Genomic DNA, 22,397 nt, shown 5'->3' on the forward strand with positions numbered 1-22,397 from the left:
CTGCAGTTATTAAACCACTCCTAAAGAAGTTAGACTCCGCAACAATGAAAAATTATAGGCCAATATCAAACCTCCCATTTTTAAGTAAAATAATTGAAAAAGCGTTTTTTTCAACAGCTGACCAACTTCTTGGCCGTAAATAACTGTTTTGATGTCTTCCAGTCAGGGTTTCGACAGCACCACAGTACTGAAACTGCTCTTATTAAAGTTTTCAACGACATCCACCTAAACATAGACAATGGCAGAAGTTTCATTCTTAGTATTACTGGATCTCAGTGCTGCATTCGACACAGTCGACCTTGACATACTACTAGAAAGACTAAAAATCTGGGTGGGACTCTCTGGCACAGCACTTAACTGGTTTGAATCCTACTTGAAGGGCCGAGAATACTTTGTGTCTGTAGCTGATTACACATCAGAGCTGACTAAAATGACATGTGGTGTTCCCCAAGGTTCAACACTGGGGCCTCTTCTGTTCAACATCTACATGCTTCCACTAGCTCAGATTATGGAAAACAACAAAGTGCGTTATCATAATTATGCAGACGACACACAAATCTACATAACTATGTCACCAGGGGACTATAATCCCATACAAGGGCTGGGTAACTGCATTGAACAAATCAACAACTGGATGTGCCAGAATTTTCTTCAATTAAACAAAGATAAAACAGAAGTAATTGTTTTTGGTACCAATGACGAACAATTGAAAATCACCGCTCAGCTTCAGTCACTGATGTTAAAAACCACAAACCAAGCCAGAAATCTATTAGGTGTAGTTATGGATTCAGACCTCAACCTGAACAGCCATATCAAGACAATTACAAAATCAGCCTACTATCACCTGAAGAATATATCAAGGATTAGAGGACTTATGTCGCAACAGGATTTGGAAAACCTTGTCCACGCATTTATCTTCAGCAGAATGGACTACTGTAACGGTGTGTTTACAGGTCTCTGTAAAAAGTCTGTCAGAAAGCTGCAGCTCGAGTCCTCACGAAGACCAAGAAAGTGGATCACATCACTCCAGTTCTGATGTCTTTGCACTGGCTTTCTGTCCAACAAAGACTTGACTTTAAAATCCTGCTGTTGGTTTACAAAGCACTGAATGGTTTAGGGCCAAAATACATCTCTGATCTGCTGCTACCTTATGAACCATCCCGACCCCTCAGGTCGTCTGGGACCGGTCTACTTTCTGTTCCCAGAGTGAGACCCTCAGCTCCTTCAAATCAAGACTGAAGACTTTTCTGTTTGCTGCTGCCTTTAATTCAACCAGATTCAAGGATATGAATCAATTTCTGCATTTTACTACTGTATTCTATTTCTTACACTGCTTTTTCGTGTTTTAATGGCTGTTTTTAATGTTTCAATGAATGTTCTTAATTGCTTTTAAATCTCCTTTTATTTTGCCTTATGTTTTGATGCTTTTATAACAATAATAATAATAATAATACATTTTATTTATTGAGAGCTTTTCGTGATTCTCAAAGACACTTTACATTAAAATCATCATATAAAAGAAAGCTATACACTAACATTTTAAAACACATAATATCGGTCACACATTAAAAGCAGTTCTGTAAAGGTGGCTTTTGATTTGAACATGGAAAGGTCAGTGCAGTCTCGGATGTGTTTGGGGAGAGAGTTCCAGAGGAAGGGGGCAGCTATGGAGAAGGCTCTGTCGCCCCATGTCTGGTGCTTGGTCCTGAGTGGAAGAGACAGGAGGTTGGCATCAGAGGAGCATGTGAAGCACTTTGAATTACCTTGTTGTTGAAATGTGCCATACAAACTTGCCTTGCCATGCCTAAGTTGTCGTTGGTCATCAGTATGTAAGGTAATTCTAAGAAGTTGGATAAATCCGGGCCAAGATACTCACAAAAAACGTGATTCTCAAACAGACATTTTTTTAAAACATTAAATGGAGATCGCAAAAATGATTTCTTGTGGCTGCCTTTCATTCAGCTCAAGTGGACTCTTATATAAGGAGTAGAATATAGCATGCTGCAGGAAAGAGCCCTTGAACCGAGAAATTTATCAGCATGTTTGCACTTACAGCGGACCGTATAAGTGTGAGGCTTTTGAACTCAAAAAAACGTAATATTCATAACCAGACAAAACTTTTCTTTCTCGTTCATTTTCATCTGGCTCAGAAGACATAATAGGGAATAGTTATCACAAATCTATGGAAACACCAGCACTCTTCTTGCCATCCAGATGAGTTCAAACAGTTTGACAGCTCTAAACACCATCGACCATAATGAGCCGTGAATGCATCACATAGTTCGAGAATCATTTCTCACCCCTTCATGACCCTCAGCCGTTATTCATTAGCAGAGGGTTAAAGTTTGAGCCTCATGACTCCACATCCTCTCTGCCCTCTTGCTGACTATGCAACACACACTTGCCCTCACATTTGCCCTCGCACACTTCACAATTTTGTCCATTTGACCTTTGACACTTGAACCTACTCATCTTTTTTAACATCCATCAGTGCATCTGTGCTGGCAGTCCATGCATTCTCCTGTCTGTGTTAAAAGACAGGCCATAAGCATTGACTGATGTGGATCCTGAAGGCAGCTGAGGGGCAGTGGGGAGGAGTTCCTGACTCAACCTAACCTAGGAGGTCTTTAGTGTCAAACGAAAGCTCACTAGGAACACCTACAGGCTAGCAGAGGTGTTGCATAACAAGGTAGAAACAACATACTGTGCCACGCTTTGCTACTTGTATTTGTTTGAAAAATTTAAATAAAACATAAATCAAAGTGCCACTGATGTGGTATACGCAGGCAAAGCAGTCCATTGTCCATACAAAAATGATATTTATCAAAAAAAAAAGCAATCAAGCCAAAGAACAAAGAAATCATACCTCTGCTCCTCTGGTAAAAAAAAAAAACAGTCCAAAGAACAGAAAACATAATTAAATATACTAAACAACAAAATATTCACACTAAACAAATAACGAACAAAAGAAAAAAGTATCAAACATCGAATCTGAATAAAGCAAACATCTAGAATAATCAAACAATACTACTTCTGAGTAAAACAGCTAAATACAAACAACAAATGAATAGCTCCTTCACTGCCAATGAGTCAAAGTAACCGACTTCATTAATGCAGAGCATATTTTCAAATGTTTTAGGCATATAATGTATGTATGACTTTTTCTTTTTGGGCTTTTTTCTTTTTTCATCTTGAAAAATCCAGACAATAGTGGTTATCTGTGTGATCATCAGTTACACATTGCCATCCTCGACTTCCGTGTGACATTACAAGACCAAACCCAAGGCCTTCATCAAACTGAGGTACTATTGTGCTGAGTAAGGCTAAAACATACATTAGAACAACATTCAAAAAGAAAAAATGAAATCAAGTCAAATAGAATAAAATGACATCAATCATTTTGATGAAATCAAATAAAATGTGAATTGATAATAATCTACTATAAATGCAGTTACATTGTAGCAATAAGTTGCACCTCATTTAATAACCTAATTAGCGTCACCATGATGGTTCTTACTTGTGTTCGTCACTCATAAACCTGCTGGCTTTCTCCTTTTGCAGCATTAATGTCACTTGGACTTTGTTTTGTTTGCTTTCAACTAACTACAATGTTTCTGACTCATGAAAGCAAAAGTCTTTGTCTGTTCCAGAGTGCATCAGTGCTGTCCAAAGAGGAAGCCATCATGTTCTATGAATGAACAATGCTTTTGTTTGAACGGAACAAATGCTTTGGACGTGTCCTCTATTTCTTTCCTCAGGCTCTGGTCCCTAGTTTCATCGAGACACTGTCTAGTTCGTCTTTCAGAATTTCCATGCATCACATTTTGATGCATAGTGCAACCAAACAAGCAAACAAGAAGGCCACAAATACCTCTGACATCCTGAGATTGTAGTGTTTGATTGGCAAAGTTGTTAATTCATGCACTTATAAACTCCTCTGGTGCATGCCAAATGATGAAGTTGTATTGCTTTTGAGATGGATAATTTGAGGGATCATCTCAGAAGACATCCGTTGATATTACACTGTTTTTCCTCTTATTTTCTATTAAGCTCCAACTGTAGAGTTCCTACTTTTGATACAGAGGTAGCCGTTCCTTATAATCTCTGGTTGTGCCAGTTCGTCAATGAGCCGGACCACTTCATGCAAATACTAATTTACGTAATTATCATAATACTAAGGATACAATGTCGCTCTGTCAGTCGGTCTGTCCACATATTTGGTCCGACTGGAATTTCTCAATAATTATAGAACGGATTGCAATGAAGTTCGGCTCTGATATTCATTGTGCCCAGAGGATGAATCCCAACAAACAAACCCCTGACTTTTCCTCTGGTGCCACCATGAGGTTGACTTTTTTTGTAGTTTTGAGTGAAATGTCTTGACAGCTATTGGATTGTCATGAATTTTGATGTTTGTGTTCCCCCAGGTTGATAACTTATTGATCCCCTAACCTTTCTTTTCATTTAAACCAGGGATTCCCAAAGTGGGGTGCGCGCACCCCTGGGGGTGCGCGAGCTGCCTCTAGGGGGTGCGCGAGAGGAAAAGTGTAATGGCGGTCTGATGGTGTAATAATATTAAATATTTAAAAAAAATGTAATTTTAATTTAAAAACTGTCAGGTGGGACATCTGAAGCTATCAGTCGTAAAAGAGGAGAGCGAGAGAGAGGAATCGGAGGCGAGGGGAACGGAGAGGTGCGTTGGGGAGAGACCGGGAGAAGAAATCGAGCCAGAGTCAGAGGAAGATGAGACGGAGGAGACCGAAAAGGAGGAAGGGATAGCACAGACAAATCGGGAGCACATCGGCCCATCGCGGAGTCAAGGTGAAAAAAGAGGAAACGAGAGTGAGCATCAGACTGGGAAAAAAAAGAGGAAATATGATGAAAAGTATCTGTGTCTGGGCTTCACTTGGATTGGCAACGCAGATTGCCCAAAGCCACAGTGCGTGGTGTGCAGTGAGGTTCTGGCTAACAGTCTGAAGCTCTTATTTACGTCACCACCTGAACACCAAGCATGCCAGTGCAAGTCAAAAGCCCCTTACATTGTTTATATCGAAATTGGAGGAGTTACAAAACAGCCAAAAACAACTGCAGTCTCATTCATGTGTTGGTCTATAAATGACGCACTACGGGCTTCATATCTGGTTACAGAATAGCGAGAAAGGGGCTACCGCACACAATCGCCGAAGACGTGAGCTTGCCAGCTGCCAGAGAGATGGTGGAATGTATGATTGGGGAGAAAGAAGCAAAAAAGTTGGACATGATCCCGGTGTCCAACAACACTGTGTCGCCGCATCGATGCTTTGTCCGAAGACATCCTGGCTACATTAGTCGCTCATTAATTGTAAATTAAATGTGATAATCTGCCTCTGAGCCTGTGCGTGTGTCCTCGCATCCGTATTGCTCTTTAAAAGTGACGCCTTGTGTCACTGAAAGATATTGAAACTTTGTTGCAGTGTTTCAGGGCGTTTTCACACCTTCAGTTTGTTTGCTTTGTTCCGATTCAGGGATTAATATGATACAATGTTGCAGTTGCTCCTTTGTTCGGTTTGTGTTCACACTGCAACATTTAACAGCGGACTAAATGTTGTAAACAAATGCCACGCGCGAGCAAACAGTTCTCTCATTGGTCCGATTCTTATGCGGCTATGAAGGCTTAAAAGGCTCTGTTGCTTCTTTTTTATTTATTTTTATTAAGGGGGGGGGGTGCGCGAACCCGGTCGGGATGTAGAAGGGGGTGCGCGGCCTAAAAAGTTTGGGAACCGCTGATTTAAACCATCATCAGGTCCAAATTTCTGTTTTTTTTCCTGTAGTGAAAAAAGGACATTAGCCATCAGCCTCGGCTGTACTCTGTGTTAAGTGCTAATTGCGAGTGTTCACATGCTAACATGTTAAGCTAAGCCGGTGAACATGGTAACCATTAAATATCCCCGTGTTGACCGTGTCACCGTGGGCATATTAGCATGTTGACATTAGCAGTTAGTTTAAAGCACTACTGTGCTTAAGTGCAGCCTTACAGAGTTGCTAGCATCTTATTGTTCAAGTATCTAATTCAATGCCGTAGCCAAAAACAGACATTTGCATTACCAGAAAATGTACTGCGTCATCAATATTGTGATTTGAAATTGCATATAAAGTGATGGCAGATTTTATCCATATGTCCAACCCTAGCAAAAAGGCAGTCAAAGTGATGGCCCAAAGAATAAATGTAGAATGACACTTTGGATAAAGTAAAGTAGTAACAACAAATACTCACAGGCTTCCGGCAAAGTTTCATAATTAGGGTCTAAATGTATGTGCAATTAACTAGTCTGAGGGCACCAATCCTCTGTATAGATTAGCAAGACTTACTGAATTGATGAACACACCACCTCCTATAGGCTTTTTCGTTTCCCTTCAACAAAAGGCCTAAAAAATAAGAATGACCAGTCGAGTCATGTGGAGCTCAGTAGGTAACTTGGCAGCAGACAGAAACTCAGAGAGGCTGCTGTGGGAGGGTTCTCTACAATGATGCAATAACATATCAGGGTCAGAGGAAGCAGAAAAACCCCTCTCTGCCTCACAGGTCCGGTGAAGCTGGAAACTGAGCTCTTTATGAGTATGATGAATGTGGCTACCACAAAGTGGAGCCACTGAGAGACACATTACAAGATCCCAAAACTTACTGGATTTCATACCACATTAGACCGTTGCCAAACCAGAACCACATGGACGTCCTGTGTTGAAACAGTGTTCGGTTCCTGTTGAAGTTCAACAGCTGTAACAAAACATGTTTTTAAAAGAAATGACCTACCAACACACCCCGGTCAAGAAAAATAGTTTTTTTACATACACTGGAGATGTTGGTCTATTTCGCTTTCTTCGTGTCTGTAGAGTTCTACTAAATTCACCAAAAGTTACCATTAGATAACGTCTCATTTACACATTTTAATGTACCATTTCAGAAAACTTGTAATACCAAACGTAATAGTTTTAACTTGAGTAAACAACATGGCTTGTTTCCTCAGTGAGATCTATTAGTTACATTTTTTTAACCCTATTCATCTGGGGAGTATCTCTTGATTTAAACTGTGGGATGTATTTTTTTCAATAAATGAAGACTGTAGATTTGATCTCCCATCACTTGCATACATTGAATTCGCCTTAAAGGACCAAGGGATCTCTGGAAGGCCAATGGGAACAGAAAGAATGAATACACCAAGCGAAATGGGCACCAGACTATTGTTTTGAGACAGATTTGAAAATGTCTTTAAGATAGTTGATATCATAGTGCGTAGCACCGACCTGTTTTGCACATGCCTAGACATGTCCAACAGGTAGGGACTCAATAAACGGACAGGGCATCAACCATAATGCCTCTGCACAAACCTCCAGACATGGAACGCATAATACATATACGTGGCGGTGGGACTGTGATATGCCATCATAAAAACCAATGGGGGACCAGTTCCTTACAACCGCTCCATCACAGGAGCACACACGCCAACAGATGTGTTATCGGCACGTCTCTTCTCTCTGCCAACCCCAGAGATGACCCTCTGGAAGTCAACAGGGGCCGTTAGTGGACATGGACAGAGCAAAGACAAAGGTAGTGATGTTACGAGATGTGCCGACGCTTCGAAGCGTGTGTCGAGTAATGGAGGGGGCGTTTCCTTGAAGCGCGTATCGAGGCTTGCTTCATGTAGGGGAGGAGCCAAAAATGATGACGTCCGAAGCCTCGCTGCCCGGCTGTACCACGTGACTGCTTCGGGAAGTGGTTCAGAGTTTGCCGGGAGGTTCGACAGTAATATAAACCACTCAGGCTCCATTCAAAATGTGGGTTGTTGGTGGAGAGTTGCGGTCAGTTGAGAGTTTGGATAGTTTGGAGAGAGAGAGATAGTTTGGATAGCGTTTATATAGTTTGGAGAGTTTAGAGATAGTTTGGAGAGTTAGGAGAGTGAGGAGAGAAGGATAGGTGATAAGATGGAGCCAGCTAGGAAGAGGAGGATTTCCCCTGTGTGGGAACACTTTGATTTGATAACTCCTAATAAGGTAAGCTAAATCTAACTCTATTTCAGACACATTAGGTTTGCTTATCAAGAACTGTATTTGTCACAGTTTCTTCTTTTATTCAAAGGTGAGGTGTTTATTGTGCTCCAAGGAGTTGGGGTACAATAACAACACCGGAAACTGGAGCGTCACCCAGCCATGGTAAGTCATTACAATATTACAAATGCACCATCACAATTTTTCCCTGTTCACTTTTGTTTATTGTGCAAATAAAGACAGGTAACAGACACTGTATTTATTCTCTTTTAACCAGCCACCAGAAAAGAAGAGCTCGATGAAGCCCTCGTCTCCATGATAGTGAAGGACACACAGCCCTTCAGTATTGTGGATGATGTTGGATTCAGGGCATTTGTGTTTGCGTTTTTGTGCACGCCAGCATCTTCTGTACCCTGTGAAAGGGTGTTTTCAAAGGCCGGAGAGGTTGTGTCAAAAAAAAGGAATCGTTTAAAACTAAAAACTGTTGAGAAACTGTTATTTCTGAATAAAAATGAATAAAATATCCCCTGTCCTGTACATCACTGTCCAAGTTACACAAGCATATTCAGTCCCCTCTTCCTCGTTCCACAAGCACTTTCACTGTCCTCTGTCTGCTTAAGCCCATGCCATTTTCCTAAAGTGACATAATAACATTAATACACAACCTGCCATATCATATGATACTCCCATTTTGGGAAAAATTTACACACACAGAATACATTCAAAAAATATATAAAAATATTTTATTATGCACATATGTGATCATTTATGTACAGAAATTATTTGGTCATACATTTTTGTAATTCAGTCATTCCCAACAGCCATAACAGACACAACAATTCAATGCATCACATTATGTGGTTCAGATACAGCTGCCTGTGATTATACACTTGGCCAGTAGGTGGTATCGTGTGCACATGAAGCATCGAGTAATGAACCCTTTCTCGAACCAATTGGCTGAAGTGTTGCGAGGCCTCATGAGGCTTCATCTCGCCATCACTAAAGGTATCCATGGAAATGTCATCATTTCCGGGGCCACAGGAAGGGTGGATACAGCTCCTGTGTTTGGCACCTCTAAAGGCCCATCAGCTGGTTGTGTGTACATTTCACTTCAATTCAATTTATTTGTATCGTGTCACGATCAGGCTTTGCCTTGTGTGTTCTGGGTGTCATTGTATAGCTTCAGCCTAACTCCCTTCACCTGCCGCTAATCAAGTACTCCACCTGTCAGCCACTCCCTCAGCACCAGTCCAACTCCCTTCACCTGTCCCTGATCAGTAATCAAGCTCTCCCTCATCAGCACTACTCTCCTCATGTAAGAAATTTGAGCAAAAAACTGTAGTTAGTAGATATAATAAAAGTGTTTAATAATTCATAATTAAGAATTCATAATTAGTCATAATCATAAGGGTTTTGGAATGCATAATTAAGATAAACATAAAGTGATATAGGATTAAGTAGCTAAAAGTGCATAGGGGAATTTGGCCAATAGAAATTGAGATAGACGGAAGGGGAGGAGTCGTGAATTAATATGTGGGCGGGTTAGAAGTGTTTTTCTGCCTCTTTTAGCGTGTGGATCTGCAGGACGGCTGTGTCCTGGGACCAGAGGTAGTTTTTTCCAAAGTGGGTTAATATTGTAATATTTCGTAGGAGTATGTACTCCAATGTTTAACTGTAATCGTACTTGCATCAGTGGAATTAAATTCCTTATAATTGTAAATCAGTTTCGGTAACGTTTTAGCGCCGTGTGTCTGAAAAGCTATCATTCCACGTGTGCTGGCCTGCTCCATTTTCATTGTGAGGAGATTTCTGCCTCAACAAATTTGGCATAACACGAAGGGACATTCTTACCGGCCTCGCTGTGTGTGCTGAAGGCAGGGTTGGCCAAGCAGACATCCTGGGCCCATAATATCGGTAGGCAGAGCCGTTTCATGAAATCTGTGAGGTAGCTTTTAGGACATTTAGAGGAATTTCTGCTTGGCTAAGCGTTGCTAACAGCTAGCTCTGCGTTGCCGGTGGGGACGTTCCATGTGGAAGGCCGCGTTCCACTGAGGTAAGTACGATTTACTGTCTGAAGTATGGTGAACTAAGGGACTAGTCCAGGGTATAAGGATCCTAAGAATAAAGAAATTAAAGGCAGACAGCGCTGTAATTAAATCATCACATTGGTATCAAACAGCTGTTGGCTAAAGCGGACTAATTTTGCACATACTGAGACACTCTGGCTCGGCGGGTGCATGGTTGGGCTTGTGTTGACAACTAGTTCAAAAGCAGGTGTGTAGCTTGGCGAACTGAAATATCGTGGCATTCCGGCTTAGGGGTGCAATCCTTTGCGGGTTTAGACCACGAGTTTTGGGCCTTGAGCATACGCTGTTTAGAGAAGCTAGGCTAGCGGGAGTTAGCTTCTGAGGCTGCGGTTCCTGGAAGACACTCTTGCTTGCTTTGGCCGTGCAAAAATAGAGGATCGTGTGGTTGATTCAGAAGACGTAGAATAATGGGCTTTTGGGGAAACTAGACTGACTGAGGAGAGTGGTGTGACGCTGGAAGTTTATAACTCGCGATCATAACGTAACAATGAACTCAGGTCTGGAGGAGCTAATAGCCTGTTAACCGGAGGATTTAAGGTTTAATAAAACCGGACAATAAGTCCAATAATACGTGTGACCAGTCTGTGTTTTAGCAGCGTGGAAATACGTTTAAAATGATGAATAACATTGCATAATCTGTAGCCGCGCTGTGAGGAGCTAACGCTAGCTACGTGTAGCTCCGGTTTTGCGGTACTCTGTATGTAAAATAAACGTGCTTATAAAATAAAATAACCAGTAGAGTGTGAGAGGAGACAGAGGGCGCACCAGTGGAATTAAAGTGTGGGATTTTGGTGAAACTTGTGTGTGCGTATGCTTTATTAGAAGCTCCGTTTTTGTCGTTAGCATAGCGGTTAGCATATCCGTTGCCAAAACAGCCAGTTTCAGGATAACTTCTGGTCTGCGAAAAAATAGTAGAATAAATGCAAAACGCCAGAAAACCAACTAGCGGCCAGGAGGAGTAACTGCTAGGAGGAGTAACTGCTAGATAATCGTAAATAAGTGTTTAGAATCTGTGAATTTTTCAGAGATTCATTGTCTAAGAGCTGTGAGCTTATATCCTGACCTTAGTTTTAATTAAGCATTATAACTTTAGTTGTTGACTTTGGTTTTAATTCAGCATTTTAACAAAGATTAATGGTTTCAGTTGTGCTTCTTCAATTCTTGAACTTAATTGTGATTCATTATTGTGCAGACCAGAGTGTAAGTGCAGTTCAACAGTTTGACTTGCATTGGTATTTCTGATTGAATATCTTTGAACACAGTTATTGATTTTTAAAGTTGAATTTAATATTTAATTGATTAATTATTCATTGTTTTTAATTTCATTTTACTTCCAATTTTAAACCTTTCGAATTCTGATTTGGAACTGGATTGTGATTTTGATTCTGATTTAGATGTTGAGTTTGATTTCGGAATTCTAACTTCAATTTTGGATTCGAGATTCCTTCACATATCCAGTATTGACTAATTTTGGTACATTTACTATTTTGCATCGTTCCTAAGAATCAATTTTGACACGGACGGCGCAAACATATTTGAGAGATCGTTGACCTCTCTTACACTACAGACGTATGCTAACATTTACTGCTGAACTTTTGGCAGTTTTGTGGTTGTTTTAGTCAAGGTGCGTGGTTGAGTGGATCCAGATCTGGGAAGTGGAGCAGTGGATCCCAGTTTTGGAGTCAACGGCCGCACACCATACAGCACAGAGGGTGAGTTGACTTTGATTCATGTGATGACAAGCGTGCACATTTAATACACACATTTGAATACTCCTAGGCTGCATAATGTTTACATTAAAGAAGCAGAGGAAGGAAGTAGGAGAACTGGTAAGAAGACTAAAATGTGAAGTAAGAGGAGTAGAACGCATCAGAAAAGATTTGCAACAGCAGATAGAGGAAAGACGAGCAGAAAGTAAAGAAGACGAGGATATAAAGAGAATGCAGCGGCGACTGCTGAAACTGCAAGTAGCAGAGGTCGACAGAGAATTAAATAGAAAAGTTCAGGCCAAGAAACAGATGATAGCAGCAGAAGCCCAGCAGCAACAAAATCCAGCAGTACCAGCCTCCACGGTGGTGTACTATCAGCCTCCACCACGATGCAGAAGTGGTGCATCCAACAGAGGGAGAGGTAACGATAAAGGGGGGCAGGGGGGTCGTGTAAGTAAAGGAGTGTGCTACGTATGTGGGAGAGAAGGTCATTGGCAGAGAGATTGCCGACATAAAAGAAGAGGAAGACAGCCCAATGCACCACCACAACATCAGCAGCACCTAAGACCAGGACCATCTGGACCTCCTCCCATGAGACATCAACAGATGCCCATGCTGTCACCAGGACCATGGGGAGGTTCAGTGTATAGCCAAGATACATAGATGGTTGCCATGTGATCCCTTACAGCAGAGATATCGAGGTGAAGGGGGGATATGGTAAGGTGTCAAACATTTTTGTAGATCCACATTTAGAATAGTTTTCAGTAAAGGTGCTACTCACAATTTTTGAGATTTAATAACGTAATGATAAACCACAACTAGACTTGCTAACTCTAGAAATGAGAAATATACGGGAGCTCTAACTAACATGAGCCGAGTTTTGTTTTCTCAGGTGACAAACGCAGAAGCAGCAGCTGACGAAAGGAAGCAGGCTGACGTGTCACCAGGCAGTCTGGTGTGGATAAAAGTCCACGAGCGCAGGTGGAGTGAACCAAGGTGGACCGGTCCATGGGAGGTAGTATTGGCAACCTCACATGCAGAAAAGGTAAAATGGGAGCGACTTGGCACCACCTCACTCACTGTGCAGCAGCGAAGGTAACGAGTGAGACACTCGCAGAGACAGGATTGAACATCAGAAAGGCAAAATTTGAAGTTAAAGACACCTCAAAAGAGGGTTTAGACAGTACTGACAATGACGTTTCCCCCACAGTTTAAGCGAGGCCTTCCATTGGGAGACTCTAGCTTCAGTAGGTTATGGAAGTCTGTAATTACTTTCGTCCTGATTTCAGTAGTTTCCCTCTTAGTATGGGGAATTAACCACAGACAGGAACCAGAACACATGCATGACTACATCAGGATTCGAAATTTAGCCTCAGTAACTAATCAAACCGATCTCAGACCACGTAGAGAGGCTTCTCTGACACTCACCTATGAAAATGTAACTCTCACTCTTACGTTCAAAGAAGGTACAACATCAACGGTCCAGTTCGACTTCTGTGAAGTAGTTTCCTGTCCCAGGTATGAACACACCTACGGGTGGATGACCAAAACCTTGTGCATCATAACTGACGAGTGTGGGCCCGCCACAAATAAGTATGGTAAGCTGTTATCGTATTATAACTGTGATTGTGAAGATTGGGGATGGGCAACGATGAACACAGGTGGCGAGGGTTTAGGAAAAGACCCCAACCCAGGTCTTAAAGACCGACTAAAGATGTTAAATGCCCCAGCTTCTTATCACATGTGTAGAAAGGGGGTGGGTAGATGTAATCCTTTAAGACTTACCTTAACAGACCCAAAATTGACTGACTGAGGACTTTACGTAGTACAGGGAAAGGCAACTACTGATAGTCCTGCCCACAAGGGCTCATTAGGATTATTGTTAAGCCTGTCAAAAAGACCAGGTTCGACATACGACTGACGCAGAGAATGAGGTAAGGGGTGGAAACTGGAATGGCAGATGGGAATTTATGGTGGGTACAATATACGGCTTCAAGTCAGTAGTACAGATTGTATTGTGTGTTTAGGATCTAGACCCCTAGCAACACCAGTTCCTTCAAGATTCAGACTCCTAAGTCCTGAATTTAGTTGTATTTTAACTCTGTTTACTGATGACACTTTGCCCCTCCATCACACTTGTCAGGGGCTACACTGGGATTACCCACCTGTAGAATATAATACCCCACCTCTGTTCAAGGTTACAGAGGGTCCATTTGATTGTATAGTCTCAGATACAGCTAAGGGGCCCAATGTAGGTAGTATTATTGCAAATTATTGCAAATTGTAGCAACAGTCACAATGCTAGCGACTATCTATATAACAGTGTGTTAAGACAGACAGCACCTAGAGCTGATTTATGGTGGTGGTGTGGAGGAAGAACCATACATCCAATCCTGCCTAAAGATTGGACAGGTAGATGTGCGTTGGTGCAACTTATATTGTCATTCTATATCTTGCCTGTCACTGATGCAACTTATAGAGAACTCATCTCTCCACGCCCACATGCTAACAGAAGATCCAAAAGAGATGCCGGTGGCCCGAAGGGAGCCTTTGATGACCAAGTGTACATAAGATGTCATAAGAGTGCCAAAGGGGGTGTCTAATGACTTTCAAGCCAGAAATCAAATAGCAGCAGATTTAGAATCTGTTTTCTCTCAGAGGGTGATGATTAATAAAAATGTCGATTGGATCAACTACATTTACTATAACCAACAGCGTTTTGTAAACTTCACCAGGGACGCCATATCAGGACTGCATGCACAGCTGGCGAAGACTAGTTTTATGACATTGAGAACAGAATGGCATTAGATATGATTTAGCAGAGAAAGGTGGCGTGTGCCAGATGTTTGGGTCTGCGTGCTGTACTTTCATTCCAAATAACACAGCTCCTGATGGATCGGTGACCAGGGCTCTGGAGGGACTGACAGCACTCAGCCAAGAGCTAGCGGACAACTCTGGTGTCACGAATCCGTTCACCGACTGGTTGGGAAGTATGTTTGGCCAGTGGAAACATACATTTTTGTCAATCGTAATTACTCTGTGTGCTGTCGTCGTAGGCCTCCTAGTTGTCTGTGGATGGGGGTTCCCTTGCATCCGTGGACTTCTACAGGGGTTTATTGCTTCACCGATGAGCCAGACACCAGTCCAGGCAACCAGTTATGTGACGAGGATGAGGACGAATTGGAGCTTCTGATGGCCACAGTCTAGATGAGGCCACCAGCGGTGCCATAGCAGAACTTCACAAGCGGTTCCTGACCATCCTCTCGGAGATCCTGAAGGACCTGATAAGGCCCAGATGGACTTCTAAAACATCCGGCTGTATCATGATCCTGCCAGCCCCAAGACATGGAAGGCAGTGATTTTCAACGCACTCGATTTTGAAACGAACTGAACAGGAATACTTGAAATGATATCTGTATGCATGAATTGTTTGCCTCTGTTTAGATAGATAGGGAGCCTCTCCCTGGATTGAGTAGGGGGGAGGTCTCCAGGGACATTTCAATAACTAACTACATTTGAGTAGCTAACTCACAGTGAACTGTGAGTTAGGGGGGAATTGTAAGACATTTGAGCAAAAAACTGTAGTTAGTAGATATAATAAAAGTGTTTAATAATTCATAATTAAGAATTCATAATTAGTCATAATCATAAGGGTTTTGGAATGCATAATTAAGATAAACATAAAGTGATATAGGATTAAGTAGCTAAAAGTGCATAGGGGAATTTGGCCAATAGAAATTGAGATAGACGGAAGGGGAGGAGTCGTGAATTAATATGTGGGCGGGTTAGAAGTGTTTTTCTGCCTCTTTTAGCGTGTGGATCTGGGACCAGAGGTAGTTTTTTTCCAAAGTGGGTTAATATTGTAATATTTCGTAGGAGTATGTACTCCAATGTTTAACTGTAATCGTACTTGCATCAGTGGAATTAAATTCCTTATAATTGTAAATCAGTTTCGGTAACGTTTTTAGCGCCGTGTGTCTGAAAAGCTATCATTCCACGTGTGCTGGCCTGCTCCATTTTCATTGTGAGGAGATTTCTGCCTCAACACTCACCTGTTCAAGTCACCTAATAAACCCCTGTCTCTCAGTCACTCACTCACTGCGAGGTCATTGTTTGTGTTGTCTCAAACTCCCGGGGTCTCAAACTCCACGTAATTTTATGTGGCCCGTGAATCCGCCAGCAAAAAAAAAAAGTTAAAAAAAAAAATTTATGTTTAATTTTTAAGTTAGAATAATAACAATAATAAATATCCCCATAGTCGAAATTATGGGATATAAAGTCAAAAAGATGAGATAGAAAGTCAAAAAGATGAGATTGAAAGTCAAAATGATAAGATTTACAGTCAAAATTATGAGATTGACAGTCAAAATGATGAGATTGACAGTCAAAATTATGAGATTGAAAGTCAAAATTATGAGATTGAAAGTCAAAATTATGAGATTGAAAGTCAAAATTATGAAATAGAAAGTCAAAATTATGAGATACTTAAATAGTTAGAAGCAGCTCTTTGACTGGTTACTGTACATTTAACATGGAAATGTATTGTGAGTACATTGAAGACTACTTTAAACTGTGAATGCAGAGAGTTATTTAACAATATGTTACGGGTAGTTACATTTACAACCGGCCCTTTGTCGGCGACCATGATGCTGATGTGGCCCGGAGTGAAAATGAGTTTGAGACCCCTGCTCTATCAGGATGGATAGAAGTGCAGATGTCATGTGTACAGAATGAACAGCATAACAGAGCATAGTACAACACACCCAATGCATATGACATAAATTATTCAAATAATGAGAGTAGTAAGCAGAAAAATGACAACTAATAATAATAGGAGCAGTGGATATAATAATGATAATAAAACCATTAACGGTATCAGTAATATAATTGTCACTAATAATAATAATAATATAGGAGTGGGTGTCAGACAGGCCCACGGCAGAAGGCAAGACCACAGTCCAGGTGTAACCACAGTACATGGAAACCTGCGAGGCGAGAAAGCACAGAGACTCCAGGGAAGAAGCAAATACAGTAATATGCGTTAATGGGACATGGATGTATACAGATGAAAAGGAGCTCAGTGTATCCAAGGAAGTCCCCCGGCAGTCTAGGCCTATAGCAGCATATCTAGTGGGTAGTCCGAGGCAAACCCGAGCCAGCCCTAACTATGAACCTGAGCCAGCCCTAACCTGAGCCAGCCCTAAATATAAACCTGAGCCAGCACTAACTATGAACCCGAGTCAGCCCTAACTATAAACCTGAGCCAGCCCTACCTATGAACCTGAGCCAGCCCTAACTATGAACCCGAGCCAGCCCTAACTATAAACCTGAGCCAGCCCTAACTATGAACCCGAGCCAGCCCTAACTATAAACCAGAGTCAGCCCTAACTATAAACCCGAGCCAGCCCTAACTATAAACCCGAGCCAGCCCTAACTATAAACCCGAGTCAGCCCTAACTATAAACCCGAGCCAGCCCTAACTATGAACCTGAGCCAGCCCTAACCTGAGCCAGCCCTAACTATAAACCTGAGCCAGCCCTAACTATGAACCCGAGCCAGCCCTAACTATACACCCGAGCCAGCCCTAACTATAAACCCGAGCCAGCCCTAACTATAAACCCGAGCCAGCCCTAACTATAAACCCGAGTCAGCCCTAACTATAAACCCGAGCCAGCCCTAACTATGAACCTGAGCCAGCCCTAACCTGAGCCAGCCCTAACTATAAACCTGAGCCAGCCCTAACTATGAACCCGAGCCAGCCCTAACTATACACCCGAGCCAGCCCTAACTATAAACCCGAGCCAGCCCTAACTATAAACCCGAGCCAGCCCTAACTATAAACCCGAGTCAGCCCTAACTATAAACCCGAGCCAGCCCTAACTATGAACCTGAGCCAGCCCTAACCTGAGCCAGCCCTAAGTATAAACCTGAGCCAGCCCTAACTGTGAACCCGAGCCAGCCCTAACTATACACCCGAGCCAGCCCTAACTATAAACCCGAGCCAGCCCTAACTATAAACCCGAGTCAGCCCTAACTATAAACCCGAGTCATCCCTAACTATGAACCCGAGCCAGCCCTAACTATGAACCCGAGCCAGCCCTAACTATAAACCCGAGCCAGCCCTAACTATAAACCCGAGCCAGCCCTAACTATAAACCCGAGCCAGCCCTAACTATAAAGCCGAGTCAGCCCTAACTATAAACACGAGCCAGCCCTAACTATAAACCCGAGTCTGTCACGGGAGTTCACAGATAGGACCCAAAAGCAAGACCACAAGAGACAGAAGTGAATGTTAATCCGCTTTTATTTATAGACAGGTGGGTGCAGGTGTGGAGCCCGTGGTCCGACACCCGAGTGGCAGATCGACGGTGTGAGTCCCGTGGCTCGACACCGGAGGCCTGGCAGCTTGACGGCGATTGTAGTCCGTTTAACCCCAGGCGGGTAGAGCGACAGTGTGAGGCCCGTGGCTCGACACTGGAGGGCTGGTGAGTTGACGGCGTGAAGTCCCGTGGCTCGATACTGGAGTCGACAGAGTGTAATCCGTAGACCACAAGGAGAGCAGAGCGGCGGAGCGGGTCCACAAACACAAGGAGGGCAGAGCGGCGGAGTGTAATCCACAGACACAAGGAGGGCAGAGGAGCGGAGTGTAATCCACAGACACAAGGCGGGCAGAGGAGCCACGGGGTTTCAGCGGGAGAAGACGGTACGACCTGACACTCCCAGACTGCAGGGCCAGAGCTTATATAGTGGCAGGATACTCATTAAGGGGCCCTGAGTCTGGTGTGTCAGGCTGCAGGAGGTGATCAGCTTGAGTGTCCTCAGCCGTGCACGATTAAGGGTGCGGCCATGGGAGGTGTCTGGAGGCAGAGGACAAACACAGAGCACATGGCACACAATAACAGACAGGGGAATGACAGAGCACATGAGGAGAGGAGATCAGGGGACACACACACCGGGTCAGACAGGGATCCTGGATCCTGACAGTACCCCCCCCTTAAGGAACGGATTCCAGACGTAACACAAGACACAACACAGGGCGGGTGGAGGGGGTCCGGAGGAGGGATGTCCCCACAGCTACAAGGCCGACTAGGGTGGGCGGCGGGGGTCCGGAGGAGGGGTGACAGGATCTGACCCGCCACGGGGCCGCCGAAGAGCGTCGGCCACCGGTGCTCCGGCGGACGGCCGGGAGGGCGGAAGGGCTCCGGACACGGGTGCTCCGGCGGACGGCCGGGCGGGCGGAAGGGCTCCGGACACGGGTGCTCCGGCGGACGGCCGGGCGGGCGGAAGGGCTCCGGACACGGGTGCTCCGGCGGACGGCCGGGCGGGCGGAAGGGCTCTGGAGAATAGGATGCTGGTGCCGCAGTGGCAGGTACTGGAGGTCTCTGCTGCTCCGCGACGGCAGCGGGCACTGGAGGTCGCTGCTGCTCAGAGACGGCAGCGGGCACTGGAGGTCGCTGCTGCTCAGAGACGGCAGCGGGCACTGGAGGTCGCTGCCGCTCAGAGACGGCAACTGGAGGTCGTTGCGCCTCTGGGACGGCGGCCGGGTGTGGAAGAGGCTGCGGCACGGAGGCGGCGACAGGAACTGGAGCGGACTGCGGCGCTGAGGCGGCAGGAACTGAAGCGGGCTGCGGCGTAGAGGCGGCAGCGGCAGGAACTGGCGTAGAGGTGGCAGCGGCAGGAACTGGAGCTGGCGCTGCGGCGGCAGGAACTGGAGCGGGCTGCGGCGTAGAGGCGGCAGCAACTGGAGCTGCGGCGGCAGGAACTGGAGCTGGCCCTGCGGCGGCAGGAACTGGAGCTGGCCCTGCGGCGGCAGGAACTGGAGCTCGCTGCTGCTCCGGGATGACAGCGGCGGGAACTGGAGGTCGCTGCTGCTCCGGGACGGCAGCGGCGGGAACTGGCGGTCGCTGCTCTGGGACGGCAGCGGCGGGAGCTGGAGGTCGCTGCTGATCTGGGACGGCAGCGGCGGGAACTGGAGGTCGCTGCTGCTCTGGGACGGCAGCCGCGGGAGCTGGAGGTCGCTGCTGCACTGCGACGGCAGCGGCGGGACCTGGAGGTTGCTGCTGCTCCGGGACGGCAGCGGCGGGAACTGGAGGTCGCTGCTGCACTGCGACTGCGGCGGCCGGGACTGGAGGTCGCCACGGTATGGAGACAGCGGCGGCCGGGACTGGAGGTCGCCGCGGTACGGAGACGGCGGCGGCCGGGACTGGCGAAAGCTGTGCCGCAGAGGCGGTAGGAACCGGAGCTAGCTGCGGCGAAGAGGTGACAGGAACAGGAGCCGGCTGCAATGCAGTCTGACTACGGGGAGCCGGAGTCGACCGGGCCACTGAGTGTTCCGCTACCCTTGCATGGCTCAGTCTCCGGCTGAGAAGGCGCTTGACCATATACTCAGAGTTCCCCAGAGGGTCAAAAACTCTCATCAGAGCAGTCACAAAGTCCACATACCCCACAGTATTAGGCTGGTCGCTGCTCACTGTGTACATGGCCCAGTCCAAAGCCCTTCCCCGCAGTAAGCAGACCACGTAAGACACCTTGGACCTGTCTGAGGCGAAAGTCAGGGGCTGTCGGTCAAACACCCGTTGGCATAGCAACAGGAAGCCCTGACACTTCCCCAGTGTTCCATCATAGGGACCTGGAGGTGGCACGGGGGACTCCCGAACCGGCGGGGCGAGGACTGGAGAGGGGAGTGCAGGTGATGGGTCCGGTGCTGGAGCCGGCTGAAGCTGGCCTGTCCGAACCAGTCCCTGCAAGATGCGGCCAACCTCAGAGACCTCACCTGCCATGGATTGCAGGGCTTGACGCATCTCCATGAGCATCTGCTGGGGTGCCTCCAGCTGCGTGCTATGTCCGGCCAGCGTAGCTGCTCCTGTGGTTGCTGGGTCCATTATGGTCAGGTCGTTCTGTCACGGGAGTTCACAGATAGGACCCAAAAGCAAGACCACAAGAGACAGAAGTGAATGTTAATCCGCTTTTATTTATAGACAGGTGGGTGCAGGTGTGGAGCCCGTGGTCCGACACCCGAGTGGCAGATCGACGGTGTGAGTCCCGTGGCTCGACACCGGAGGCCTGGCAGCTTGACGGCGATTGTAGTCCGTTTAACCCCAGGCGGGTAGAGCGACAGTGTGAGGCCCGTGGCTCGACACTGGAGGGCTGGTGAGTTGACGGCGTGAAGTCCCGTGGCTCGATACTGGAGTCGACAGAGTGTAATCCGTAGACCACAAGGAGAGCAGAGCGGCGGAGCGGGTCCACAAACACAAGGAGGGCAGAGCGGCGGAGTGTAATCCACAGACACAAGGAGGGCAGAGGAGCGGAGTGTAATCCACAGACACAAGGCGGGCAGAGGAGCCACAGGGTTTCAGCGGGAGAAGACGGTACGACCTGACACTCCCAGACTGCAGGGCCAGAGCTTATATAGTGGCAGGATACTCATTAAGGGGCCCTGAGTCTGGTGTGTCAGGCTGCAGGAGGTGATCAGCTTGAGTGTCCTCAGCCGTGCACGATTAAGGGTGCGGCCATGGGAGGTGTCTGGAGGCAGAGGACAAACAGAGCACATGGCACACAATAACAGACAGGGGAATGACAGAGCACATGAGGAGAGGAGATCAGGGGACACACACACCGGGTCAGACAGGGATCCTGGATCCTGACAGAGTCAGCCCTAACTATAAACTCGAGTCAGCCCTAACTATAAACCCGAGTCAGCCCTAACTATGAACCCGAGTCAGCCCTAACTATGAACCCGAGCCAGCCCTAACTATGAACCCGAGTCAACCCTAACTATAAACCCGAGCCAGCCCTAACTATGAACCCGAGTCAGCCCTAACTATAAACCCGAGCCAGCCCTAACTATGAACCCGAGTCAGCCCTAACTATGAACCCGAGTCAGCCCTAACTATAAACCCGAGCCAGCCCTAACTATGAACCCGAGTCAGCCCTAACTATGAACCCGAGTCAGCCCTAACTATGAACCCGAGTCAGCCCTAACTATAAACTCGAGCCAGCCCTAACTATGAACCGGAGCCAGTCCTAACTATAAACCCGAGTCAGCCCGAACTATAAACCCGAGCCAGCCCTAACTATAAACCTGAGCCAGCCCTAACTATAAACCTGAGTCAGCCCTAACTATAAACCTGAGCCAGCCCTAACTATAAACCTGAGTCAGCCCTAACTATAAACCTGAGCCAGCCCTAACTATAAACCTGAGCCAGCCCTGACTATAAGCCTGAGTCAGCCCTAACTATAAGCCTGAGTCAGCCCTAACTATAAACCTGAGCCAGCCCTAACTATAAACCTGAGCCAGCCCTGACTATAAGCCTGAGTCAGCCCTAACTATAAGCCTGAGTCATAGCCAGTGTTTAGCAAGTTAACTTATCAGTGGAGTAGCTAGCTATAAGAGGGAGATTGGGAGCTTGTATGTTCATGATAACCTTATCAAGAGACGTCTGACCATCTAATCTTGCACTGTTAGAAGTTATGCTGTATATTCTCAATGTGAATGTCATAATGCCATATCAATTACTGGCAGATAATATAGTTCACAGTTAGCCAGTCTATGACAGTAGATGTCCATTTGTTCAAAAAA

The sequence above is a fragment of the Melanostigma gelatinosum genome (genome assembly GCF_949748355.1).
Source record: "Melanostigma gelatinosum genome assembly, chromosome: 14".
In the NCBI taxonomy this organism is placed as follows: Eukaryota; Metazoa; Chordata; class Actinopteri; order Perciformes; family Zoarcidae; genus Melanostigma; species Melanostigma gelatinosum.